An 11,007-nucleotide genomic window follows, 5' to 3' on the forward strand; every position below is an offset into this window, starting at 1 on the left:
AACAACACTTTGAGGTTTAAGTAGAAAAGAGAAATACATGTAGTTGTTTCATTGTCTTTCTTTCTTGTTAGCTCATAGCTTATTATTCTGAAGTTAAAATTGTTTGTGCTTACAAGGAAGATGCATGATTGTTTCTATCACATGTATATTTGTTTGTTTCCCTCAACTCTTATGCTTGCTAATTAACCTTGCTAGCCAAAAACCTGTACTGAGAGGGAATACTTCTCGTGCATCCAAACCTTAGCCCAAACCTATGTCATTTGTGTCCACCATACCTACCTACTACATGGTATTTTCCGCCATTCCAAGTAAATACTTCATGTGCTACCTTTAAACAATTCAAAACTTAGTATCTCTTATTTGTGTCAATGTTTTATAGCTCATGAGGAAGTATGTGGTGTTTTATCTTTCAATCTTGTTGGGCAACTTTCACCAATGGACTAGTGGCTTCATCCGCTTATCCAATAATTTTGCAAAAAGAGCTGGCAATGGGATTCCCAGTCCCAAATTAATTAAACTAAATAGACACTCCTCCATGGTATGTGATTGATGGACGGCACCCGAAGGATTCGGTTAGCCATGGCTTGTGTAAGCAAAGGTTGGGGGGAGTATCATCATCATAATAAAACTAAAATAAAAAGGCACTTCTTCATGGTATGAGATTGTTGGCAGGCACCCGAGGATTCGGTTAGCCATGGTTTGTGAAAGAAAGGTTGGAAGGAGTGCCACATAAAATGAAAATAATATGGGAGCCGCTCTTTGAAGGTTTGTCTGGCAAGGGGGTTAGAGTACCCGCTACCAGTCGTTGACAACAACAAACACCTCTCAAAATGTTACTTTTATTCTCTTTATATGATTTCAAAACTGAAAAAGCTCTAGCACATGATTTAATCCCTGCTTCCCTCTGCGAAGGGCCTGTCTTTTACTTTATGTTGAGTCAGTAAACCTATTTCCCTCCATCTCAAGCAAGCATTTGAGTAGTTGTGATCAAACCATTATATTGTGATTTGCTTCATCATGTCTTTTACTTTTCCTTGTTTAGTACAAGTTTTATCTGAATTAATATAGCTTTGCAAGTTATCAATGATTATAAGGAGACCATTATGATTGAGTATGCAAGTGGTGCCTTATAAACTTTAACATGAGAGCGCTGCTCAATGAGATAAATATAATCTGTTAATTGTTCTCTGACCAAGAACGAAGTTTGCCATCACCAACTATGATTTCTTATGCACCTTTATTTGTGATTACCTTATACTTGTTTCAAGTTGAGTTATATGAGGAAGTTGTTTACTATAATGTCTTGTGTAAATGAATATGATGCTTCTTGTCCGTATTTTATTTATCGACTCTTCACTCCATAAACATGTGGTCCTGTTTACCGAGTTCAGTTTCGCTTGGGGACAAGCGAAGTCTAAGCTTGGGGGGAGTTGATACGTCCAATTTGCATCACTATTTTGTATCATAATTTGCTGTTATTCATTGATATATTTCATATTTGGAAACAATACTTATGTTATTTCATCTATTTTGCATGTTTCATCATTATTGGAGGATCGAGCACCGGAGCCAGGAGTCTGCTGGAAAAAGCACCGTCAGAACGCAATATTTCGGAAGATCAACTGTGGAAGGAAATTATACCAAAAATCCTATTTTTCAAGATGACGAAGGAAGCCAGAAGGAGGAGCCAGCTGGACCCAAGGAGGGCCCAGACCATAGGGCGGCACGGCCCATGGCCTGGCCGCGCCACCATGTGGTGTGGGGGCCCCACAGCCCCTTTCGCCTCCTTTTCTTCGCGAAACCCTTCGTCCCGAAAACCTAAGCCACAGAGGGTACCTCACGAAGAGTTACAGCCGCCTCTGCGGGGCGGAGAACACCAGAGAGAAAAGAGCTCTCCGGCGGGCAGGAATCCGCCGGGGAAATTCCCTCCGGGAGGGGGAAATCGACGCCATCGTCACCGTCATCGAGCTGGACATCATCTCCATCACCATCATCATCATCATCTCCACCATCATCACCGCCATCTCCACCGCTGGACACCGTCACCGCTGTAGCAATTTGGGTTTGATCTTGATTGTTTGATAGGGGAAACTCTCCCGGTATCGATTTCTACTTGTTGTTGATGCTATTGAGTGAAACCATTGAACCAAGTTTATGTTCAGATTGTTATTCATCATCATATCACCTCTGATCATGTTCCATATGATGTCTCGTGAGTAGTTCGTTTAGTTCTTGAGGACATGGGTGAAGTCTAAATGTTAGTAGTGAACTATGGTTGATTAATATTCAATGGTATGATATTTAAATTGTGGTGTTATTCTTCTAGTGGTGTCATGTGAACGTCGACTACATGACACTTCACCATTTATGGGCCTAGGGGAATGCATCTTGTATTCGTTTGCCAATTGCGGGTTGCTTGAGTGACAGAAACCTAAACCCCCGTTGGTATATCGATGCAGGAGGGATCGCAGGATCTCAGAGTTTAAGGCTGTGGTTAGATTTATCTTAATTACTTTCTTGTAGTTGCGGATGCTTGCAAGGGGTATAATCACAAGTATGTATTAGTCCTAGGAAGGGCGGTACATTAGCATAGGTTCACCCACACAACACTTATCATAACAATGAAGATTATTTAGCCGTATGTAGCGAAAGCACTAGACTAAAATCCCGTGTGTCCTCGAGAATGTTTGGTCATTATAAGTAAACTAACCGGCTTGTCCTTTGTGCTAAAAAGAATTGGGCCACTCGCTGCAATTGTTACTCTCGCACTTTACTTACTCGTACTTTATTCAACTGTTACATCAAAACCCCCTAAATACTTGTCTGTGAGCATTAACAGGGAATCCTTCATCGTAACTGCTTGTCAACACCTTCTGCTCCTCGTTGGGATCGACATTCTTACTTATCGAAAATACTACGATACACCCCCTATACTTGTGGGTCATCACGGCGCGGCGCAAAATAATGGCGATGGCGTTTGGCTTTCTTCCTCCCATAACTGCTGTATAATGGTGATGGGTAGTGGAGATGCGTTACTCTCTATGTGTCTATATATGGTGCGTCACCTTCCTTCATGTTGAATCTAAATCTCCTCACTATTTTCGGGCACCAATCTTACTCGCAGCCACGATGATATCATCGCGGTGGTCACCGAGACATCGCCAGGGTTCCAAGACTGTTTGGTTCTAACTTTGCCTTCGGGCCGGCGATGTTAGGACAGTCGTCAGCCTCCAGGTAGCAAGTTTGGCTCCTCGATCTCCTCATTTCTCCTCAACAGTCAAGGATTCCCTTTCTCTTTCTCCTTCGCCATGACCTTACCGGCCGCAGGCAGCGAACCGTAGGAGCGTCGACGACAACCTACGACCTTCCCGTGCTCTGAATCCTCGGCCGAGTGCTCGGCCCGCTGGTCTGCTTCTCGTTCTCTGCCTGCTGGATGACCAGATACAGGCTGCAACGAGGCTGCGAAGCTCCCGGATCTGTTGTCTAGGTAGGACCTGAAACACAAGTTACTAATGTTACTCATTTAGTCTGGCTGTCTGGGCAACCTCATGCTGGGGTTATTGTTTTTTCGGTGAATTGCTAACTGGTGAAGTGATTAGAAAGTTTTGCTAACGTGATGCATGAATGTGACTTACCGAATTTATGCAGGATGTATGTTGAGAAAATGTTCAAGGAAATTATTATTAGGCATCAAATTTAAGGGCAATCCTGCGTGGTCAGTCTCATTTATATCCATCTGTTTCTTTTGGATACTCTTTATGAACTACATCTTCTGATCTTATAAGTCTTCTTGATTTACAGGCTGATACACAGAGTCAGAAACATTCAGAAACTGCAAGGAAGCTTTGACTAAGAAGAGAGACGAGCCTATGCATCACATAACATCTTTTTTTAAACAAAGTACAAGATATTGACCCATAGCTTTTCTCTGATGTTTGTTGAACGTAAAAAGTTTGGCATCTGAGAAAGTAAGCTCTCTAATTTTAGGAACCAAATAAGTTCTTATCTCTACCATGGCACCATGACGTTGCCTTTTCTTGCGGGGAACAATTGTAGTTATTTTTGTAAGGCGTGGTGAATAAATGAGGAAAATACAACAATGTGTGATCTAATGGTATGCCAATAAAAATAAATATACATGGGACTTACTTGCTATGTTAAATGTTATGGGTAGTGATACTACACTTATTATGTATAACTGATAATGGCCTAAGGTAGAAGAGCACTTGCACACTTTGAGGACACTATTTCAAGGGACATTATAATGCATGATTGGGTTATTTAATGTAATTTCTTGACTCGGTGAACGGTCGCCTAGATCCACTCCCTTTCAAATTCTTAACTTCAGAATGTTTTCTTCCTTTTCAGGTTTGTACTTATTTCAAAATTTATGCATATCTGATCTTCTGAGTTATGTAGTGCAACAACTCTTCTCACGTGTGCATATTTCTTTCTATTCCCTTGATAACCCACAAGTATAGGGGATCGCAACAGTCTTCGCTGGAAGTAAAATCCAATTTATTGATTCGACACAAGGGGAGACAAAGAATACTTGTAAGCTTTAACAGCGGAGTTGTCAATTTAGCTGCACCTGAAAACAGACTTGCTCGCAAGAGTTTATCAGTAGTAACAGTTTTATAGCAGTAGCAGTAGTGAAATAACAGCAGCAGAGTAACAAAGACAGCAGTAGTGATTATAGTAAACATCAGGATTAAAATACTGTAGGCACAGGGATGGATGAACGGGCGTTGCATGGATGAGAGAAACTCATGTAACATTCAAAGCAGGGCATTTGCAGATAATAATAAAACGGTATCCAAGTACTAATCAATCAATAGGCATGTGTTCCATATATAGTCGTACGTGCTCGCCATGAGAAACTTGCACAACATCTTTTGTCCTACCAGCCGGTGGCAGCCGGGCCTCTAGGGAATCTACTGGAAATTAAGGCACTCCTTTTAATAGAGCACCGGAGCAAAGCATTAACACTCCGTGAACACATGTGATCCTCATATCACCGCCATCCCCTTCGGTTGTCCCAATTTCTGTCACTTTGGGGCATCGGGTTCCGGACAGCAACATGTGTATACAACTTGTAGGTAAGATCATAAAGCAATGAATATCATAATGAATTGATAACATGTTCAGATCTGAGATCATGGCACTCGGGCCCTAGTGACAAGCATTAAGCATAACAAGTTGCAACAATATCATAAAAGTACCAATTACGGACACTAGGCACTATGCCCTAACAATCTTATGCTATTACATGACCAATCTCATCCAATCCCTACCATCCCCTTCAGCCTACAGCGGAGTGCCAGAACGGAGTTTCTGGTCCCGAGACGGAGTTTCGCGACGGTGGCGGCGTACTGGATGTCTTCTGGCGATTTCTTCTAACCCCCCGTGCGTTTTTAGGTCGAAGGCAATAAGTAGTCCGAAGGAGGGCGTCGGGGGCCAGCCGAGGCCGCCACACACTAGGGCCGCGCCGGCCTAGTGTGTGGGGCCCTCGGGCTCCCACCTGGCTTGCCCTTCTAGCTCCGTCAGTATTCTGGGAAAATAGGACCTTTCGCATAAATTCCGAGGATTTTTTCTGAAAGTTGGATTTCTGCACAAAAACGAGACACCAGAACAGTTCTGCTGAAAACAGCGTTAGTCCGTGTTAGTTGTATCCAAAATACACAAATTAGAGGCAAAACAATAGCAAAAGTGTTCGGGAAAGTAGATACGTTTTGGACGTATCAACTCCCCCCAAGCTTAGCTTATTGCTTGTCCTCAAGCAATTCAGTTGACAACTGAGTGCGATAAAAGAACTTTCACGAACACATTTGTTCATATGATGTAAATATTCTCATGATATGGCAAGTACTTAAGCAGTTCATAATAAGATACATGCAAATAAAATCATCTAATAGCTATGTCAATCATGGAAAAGGTACCAACAAATTAATAATGAGCATCATGAATCATGTCTATCAGCAGGATTGCAATGTTCATAGAATGATATGATAAAGTGGTATCTCGCTTGCCCATAATTCTACAGCAAAACATAAATTCTTGGGCACCTTTGAGGTTCATGAGAAGACTGGCAATATAGATTATCAAAGATTAAAGCATCAAAGTTATACCACAATTAATCACATTTTGGGACAAGCATATTATACTAAGAATGACAGTTGTGCTCTCAAGAAAGTGCTCAAAGAAAGGATGGAGACTCAATGTAAAAGTAAAAGATTGACCCTTCGCAGAGGGAAGCGGGGATTAACATGTGCTAGAGCTTTTCATTTGTAAAACAGGAGTAAAATTATTTTGAGAGGTGTTTGTTGTTGTCAACGAATGATAATGGGTACTCTAACTACCTCGTCAACCAGACTTTCAAGAGCGGCTCCCATGAAGGACGTTATCTCTACCAGCAAGGTAAATCATCCCTCTTCTCTTTTGTTTACACACGTACTTTAGTTTTATTATGGATGACACTCCCCCCAACCTTTGCTTACACAAGCCATGGCTAACCGAATCCTCGGGTGCCTTCCATCAATCACATACCATGGAGGAGTGTCTATTTGCAATTTAAGTTGCTTACTGATAAATCAGGGCAAAACATGTGAAGAGAATTATTAATGAAAGTTGATTAATTGGGGATGGGAACCCCATTGCCAGCTCTTTTTGCAAAATTGTTGGATAAGCGGATGTGCCACTAGTCCATTATGAAAGTCTGTTAGGAGTAAATGACAAGATTGAAAGATAAACACCACATATTTCCTCATGAGCTATAAAACATTGACACAAATTGAGAAGCATTTTGAAGGTTTAAAGGTAGCACATGAGAATTTACTTGGAATGGTTTGAAATGCCATGCATAGGTATTTATGGTGGACACTTTGGAATAACTTGGTTTTTAGGGGTTTGGAAGCACGAGCAGAGTTCCCGCTCAGTACAAGTGAAGGCTAGCAATAGACTGGGAAGCGACAATCAAGAGAGCAGTAACTGTCATAATCATGCTTGCGACAAAAATAAATTAACGGAGGCATAAAAGTGATACAAGAACTCTGAGGTAAAGTAAATCATCGAGGCTTAATTGACATTTGTTCAGTCATATGCATGCGTGAGCATGTGCCAAGTTGATTCAAGTGAATTATTCAGAGGAGGATACCACAATATCATACCTATCTATGAATAAAACAATGCAAGCAAATATTTATGACATGCTACTCATATTAATAAATTGGAGTTGATCATGAGAGATCATGAACTACTAGACTTTCTTAAATGACATATACCTCACATGAACCGACTAAGCATGCTCACATGGATGAGTATATGTACAAAAATGAAAACAAATAGAGTTCATACCAGCCTCTCACCACAATCAGATTGTCGTAGATCGTCATTATTGCCTTTTCACTTGTGTAGCTTGAATAATATGGAATGAAAAACCATGCTCCAGCCACCGAAGACCATTGAACTCATGATGAACTTTACAAAACCAAAGAAGAACAGCAAATATTTTTGGTGTTTTCGAATTTGGAAGCAAGAACAAAAGGAAACAAGCAAACAAAGCAAAATCTTTTTGGATTTTCTTATAGCAAACCAACGATAGCAAGTAAAGCAAGATAAAATCAAGAAACTAAAGTAAACAAATGGTGAAGAGAAACAACAGAAATATTTTTGGTCTTTTTGTGTTTTAGGAAAGAAACAAAGCAAGAACAAGAAAATGAAAACTAAAAGAAACACAGAAAAGCAAGATGGCAGAAATCTGCCAAAACTTGACAGCAGTACAGTAATCGATTTTTAAGAAAATCTTACGCTGCTCAGCTCGAAAAGTGTTCAACTAATGAAAGTTAGATAACAACCTGGGGAACATGCACAAAAATTGGCAGCTCAAAATAACGTTCTGGCTGTGCACACGAATTTTTTTAGTAACAGTCCAGAATCTGTTTTTAGGCAGCACTTCCCCAAATATCATCTTCCTCTCATTAGAAAACCACTCAAAGAAACTAAAAAAGTATGTACAAGTATCCAGCAACCATAATATGCAAAGAATGAGTGATGCCGGTATACCTCCCCCCAAGCTTAGGCTTTTGGCCTAAGTGGAGATCGACCCCTGCGAGGGTCTGGGTTCCACGCCGGTGGATCATACATGGCGTAGTCATAATAAGGTCCCGACGCAGAAGAAAAGCGTGGAGGCTCCTCATGCCCAACTTGTTGATGCGAAGAACTTGCTGCATCGGATGACGAATCGAGGTGTTCCTCGGCCTCCTCCGTGTTGTCTCTTGCACGATGGCCATCTCCCTCTATGTATGCATTCAGTTCACCTTCCGTGACTGACCAATCCTTCCTGGAATCAAAGTTAAACAGAACAGGTGCAGGCAATCCTACTAATTTTTCAGTTTTCTTAGTTGTTCTCCAAGTTTTCTTGTAAAATGTTATTCTGTAAGACAGGTTACTCAAGTTGGATGAGTCAGAAACAAATTCATGCTTAATCATGGAGACTATGTCAAGTTTCTCTATGGGAAGCTGAATATCGAGATGGTGAGGTTCTACACCATGCATAGCTAATAAACGGGAGGCGATGAGACCTCCACAAATTCCACCCTTCTCACGGTTAGTGGCAAGTCTAGAAGCTATCAAAGCACCCAAATTATAGGTCTTATTACCTTGCAATGCAGCAGCTAGAAAAGCTAAATCCTGGATAGATAATTTACTTCCATTCTTTCTTGCTAGAACGCACTTGGTGATGAAATAAGCAAAGTAGCGAATAGCTGGGAATTGAATGCTACTGATTTTACCACCATCCTCTGAGAAGCTTCTTCCATGACAAATCATCTTGAAGAGGTCCAAGAATTCTTGCGGCGATCCCCTAATCTTCTCGCATGATCCCCATTGCGGCACTCTAATTGCTGCACAAAAATCATTGAATGGCAAGTTGACAGTTTTATTATAAATTTTGTACCGAACCATGGGATTAGATCGCGACCAATTGAATTCAAAATCCTGCACTACATACATAGTCAATTTTGCATATTGGCATGGTTCACCAACAACAAAATCATCCAACCCTGCACGAGAGATTAGACTTTGAACATCTTGCAAGATTCCTGCACTTCTCATAAAATCCACGCACGGGTAGTAAGCGGGGTATACTCCTTCTTCGCGGTGAACTCTCATGACCTGTTGCACCTCCAATTCTTGTTGGTTGAGTTGGTGCCTACTCCCTTCCATTTTCTAAAATTTTTCAACAAACAATATAAAATTTGATTTGGTGACATATAATTGAGGTAAACTACCATAGGAACTTGCTAGAGTACTAATCATGCATCAAAACTAGTTTCTACCACTTAGAACAAGCATGCAAGCTCACTAATCATGTTTCCTACAGCAGCAAAATATTCAAGATATACTCCACCAAACAAAATTCTACTTGCATAATCAGAGGAATCACATACCGGAGAGCAAATATGCCAAATTTCAGACAGAAATCTGGGTTGAGCAAAGAGATCGAGAAATTTGGAGCTCTTGAGCAAAAACACGAGTGAGAGGAACCTGGTGCGAGTTTTTTCGGGAGAGAGAAGAGAGTGGGAGGAAGAGATGATGTAGTGGGGCAAGGAGGGGCCCACACACCAGGGTAGAGCGCCCCCCTCCTTGGCCGCGCCGGCCTGTGGGGTGCCACCCTGGGGTGCCCCACTGGTCATCCCCAGGTGTTCCCAGGTGCCTCGTCGAAAAATAGGACCAATGGTATAATTTTTGTGAATTTTTGAAAACTTTGAAAAATGCACATTTCTGGGTGTCAATTTTATTACTACTGGGCGGAAAAAGAGTTTGAAATCTCTAATTAACTAAAGAACTTTGCAAAACAAAAGTGCTACAGCAAGTAGAACAAGTGGAGGAAGAAAGAGATGTTGTTTAGCTCCTCTATGCATATAAAATGAATTTGTTAACAAGGTTGATCAAGTCTTGCCACCAAATAAATTTTACATAGCATAAGAAGAAATAAACCTCAAATCAATCATGTTACCCTGAATTGTATTGATATGGATCCAATCACAAGAGTTTGATATTCTTCTTTAAGCTCATATATAGGACAATCAATGGTTCCACTTTGATAGTTCTCACATTAGAAATTGTATTAACTCCACATGCTTTCTCAATCCTCTTGGGAAAATAAACGGTATGCTCCTTGTCATCAACATTAAAAGTAACTTTTCCTTTATTGCAATCAATAACTGCCCCTGCGGTGTTAAGAAAAGGTCTCCCAAGAATAATAGAGATATTATCATCTTCAGGCATTTCCAACACAACAAAATCAGTTAATATCAAGCAGTTATTAGTAACTTGAACAGGAACATCCTCACATATACCAATAGGAATAGCAGTAGATTTATCAGCCATTTGCAAAGATATATCAGTCAGTATCAACTTATCCAAATAAAGTCTCTTATAAAGAGAGAAAGGCATAACACTAACGCCCGCTCCCAAATCACATAGAGCAGTTCTAACATAATTATTCTTAATAGAACAAGGAATAGTCGGTATATCTGGGTCGCCAAGCTTCTTTGGAACCTTACCATTGAAAGAGTAATTAGCAAGCATAGTGGAAATCTCCTCATTAGGAATTTTCCTTTTGTTAGAGACAATATCTTTCATATACTTTGAATAAGGAGGCAATTTAATAGCATCAGTCAAAGGTATTTGCAGGAATAAAGGTTTCATCCAATCGCAAAATTTATTATAATGTTCTTCTTCCTTTGATTTTTGTTTCTTAGCAGGAAAAGGCATTTGCTTTTGAACCCAAGGTTCTCTTTCACTACCATGTTTCTTAGCAATAAAATCTTCTTTAGTATACTTTTATTTTTAGCATGCTTTTCAGGTTCTTCTTCAACCTCTTCTTTATCAGAAGCATCATTCTTATCATTATCTTTATCATGTTCATTACCACTTTCAGTTTCAGCATCAGAAATAGAAATACTATTGGGATCATTAACAGGCTCAGAGGATTCTACAACAGTT

The 11,007-nt window shown here is 40.5% G+C and overlaps 1 long non-coding RNA gene across 1 annotated transcript; it reads left to right on the forward strand.

Annotated features, from left to right (window-relative positions):
• The first annotated feature begins 3,333 nt into the window (after positions 1 to 3,333).
• On the forward strand, positions 3,334 to 4,249 carry LOC139835043 (uncharacterized). The gene is made up of 3 exons (XR_011750771.1): positions 3,334 to 3,487; positions 3,649 to 3,715; positions 3,802 to 4,249. It is a non-coding gene; the product is annotated as an uncharacterized lncRNA (long non-coding RNA).
• Positions 4,250 to 11,007: the final 6,758 nt, after the last annotated feature.

Source organism: Lolium perenne, chromosome 1, assembly GCF_019359855.2.
Source record: "Lolium perenne isolate Kyuss_39 chromosome 1, Kyuss_2.0, whole genome shotgun sequence".
Lineage (NCBI taxonomy): Eukaryota > Viridiplantae > Streptophyta > Magnoliopsida > Poales > Poaceae > Lolium > Lolium perenne.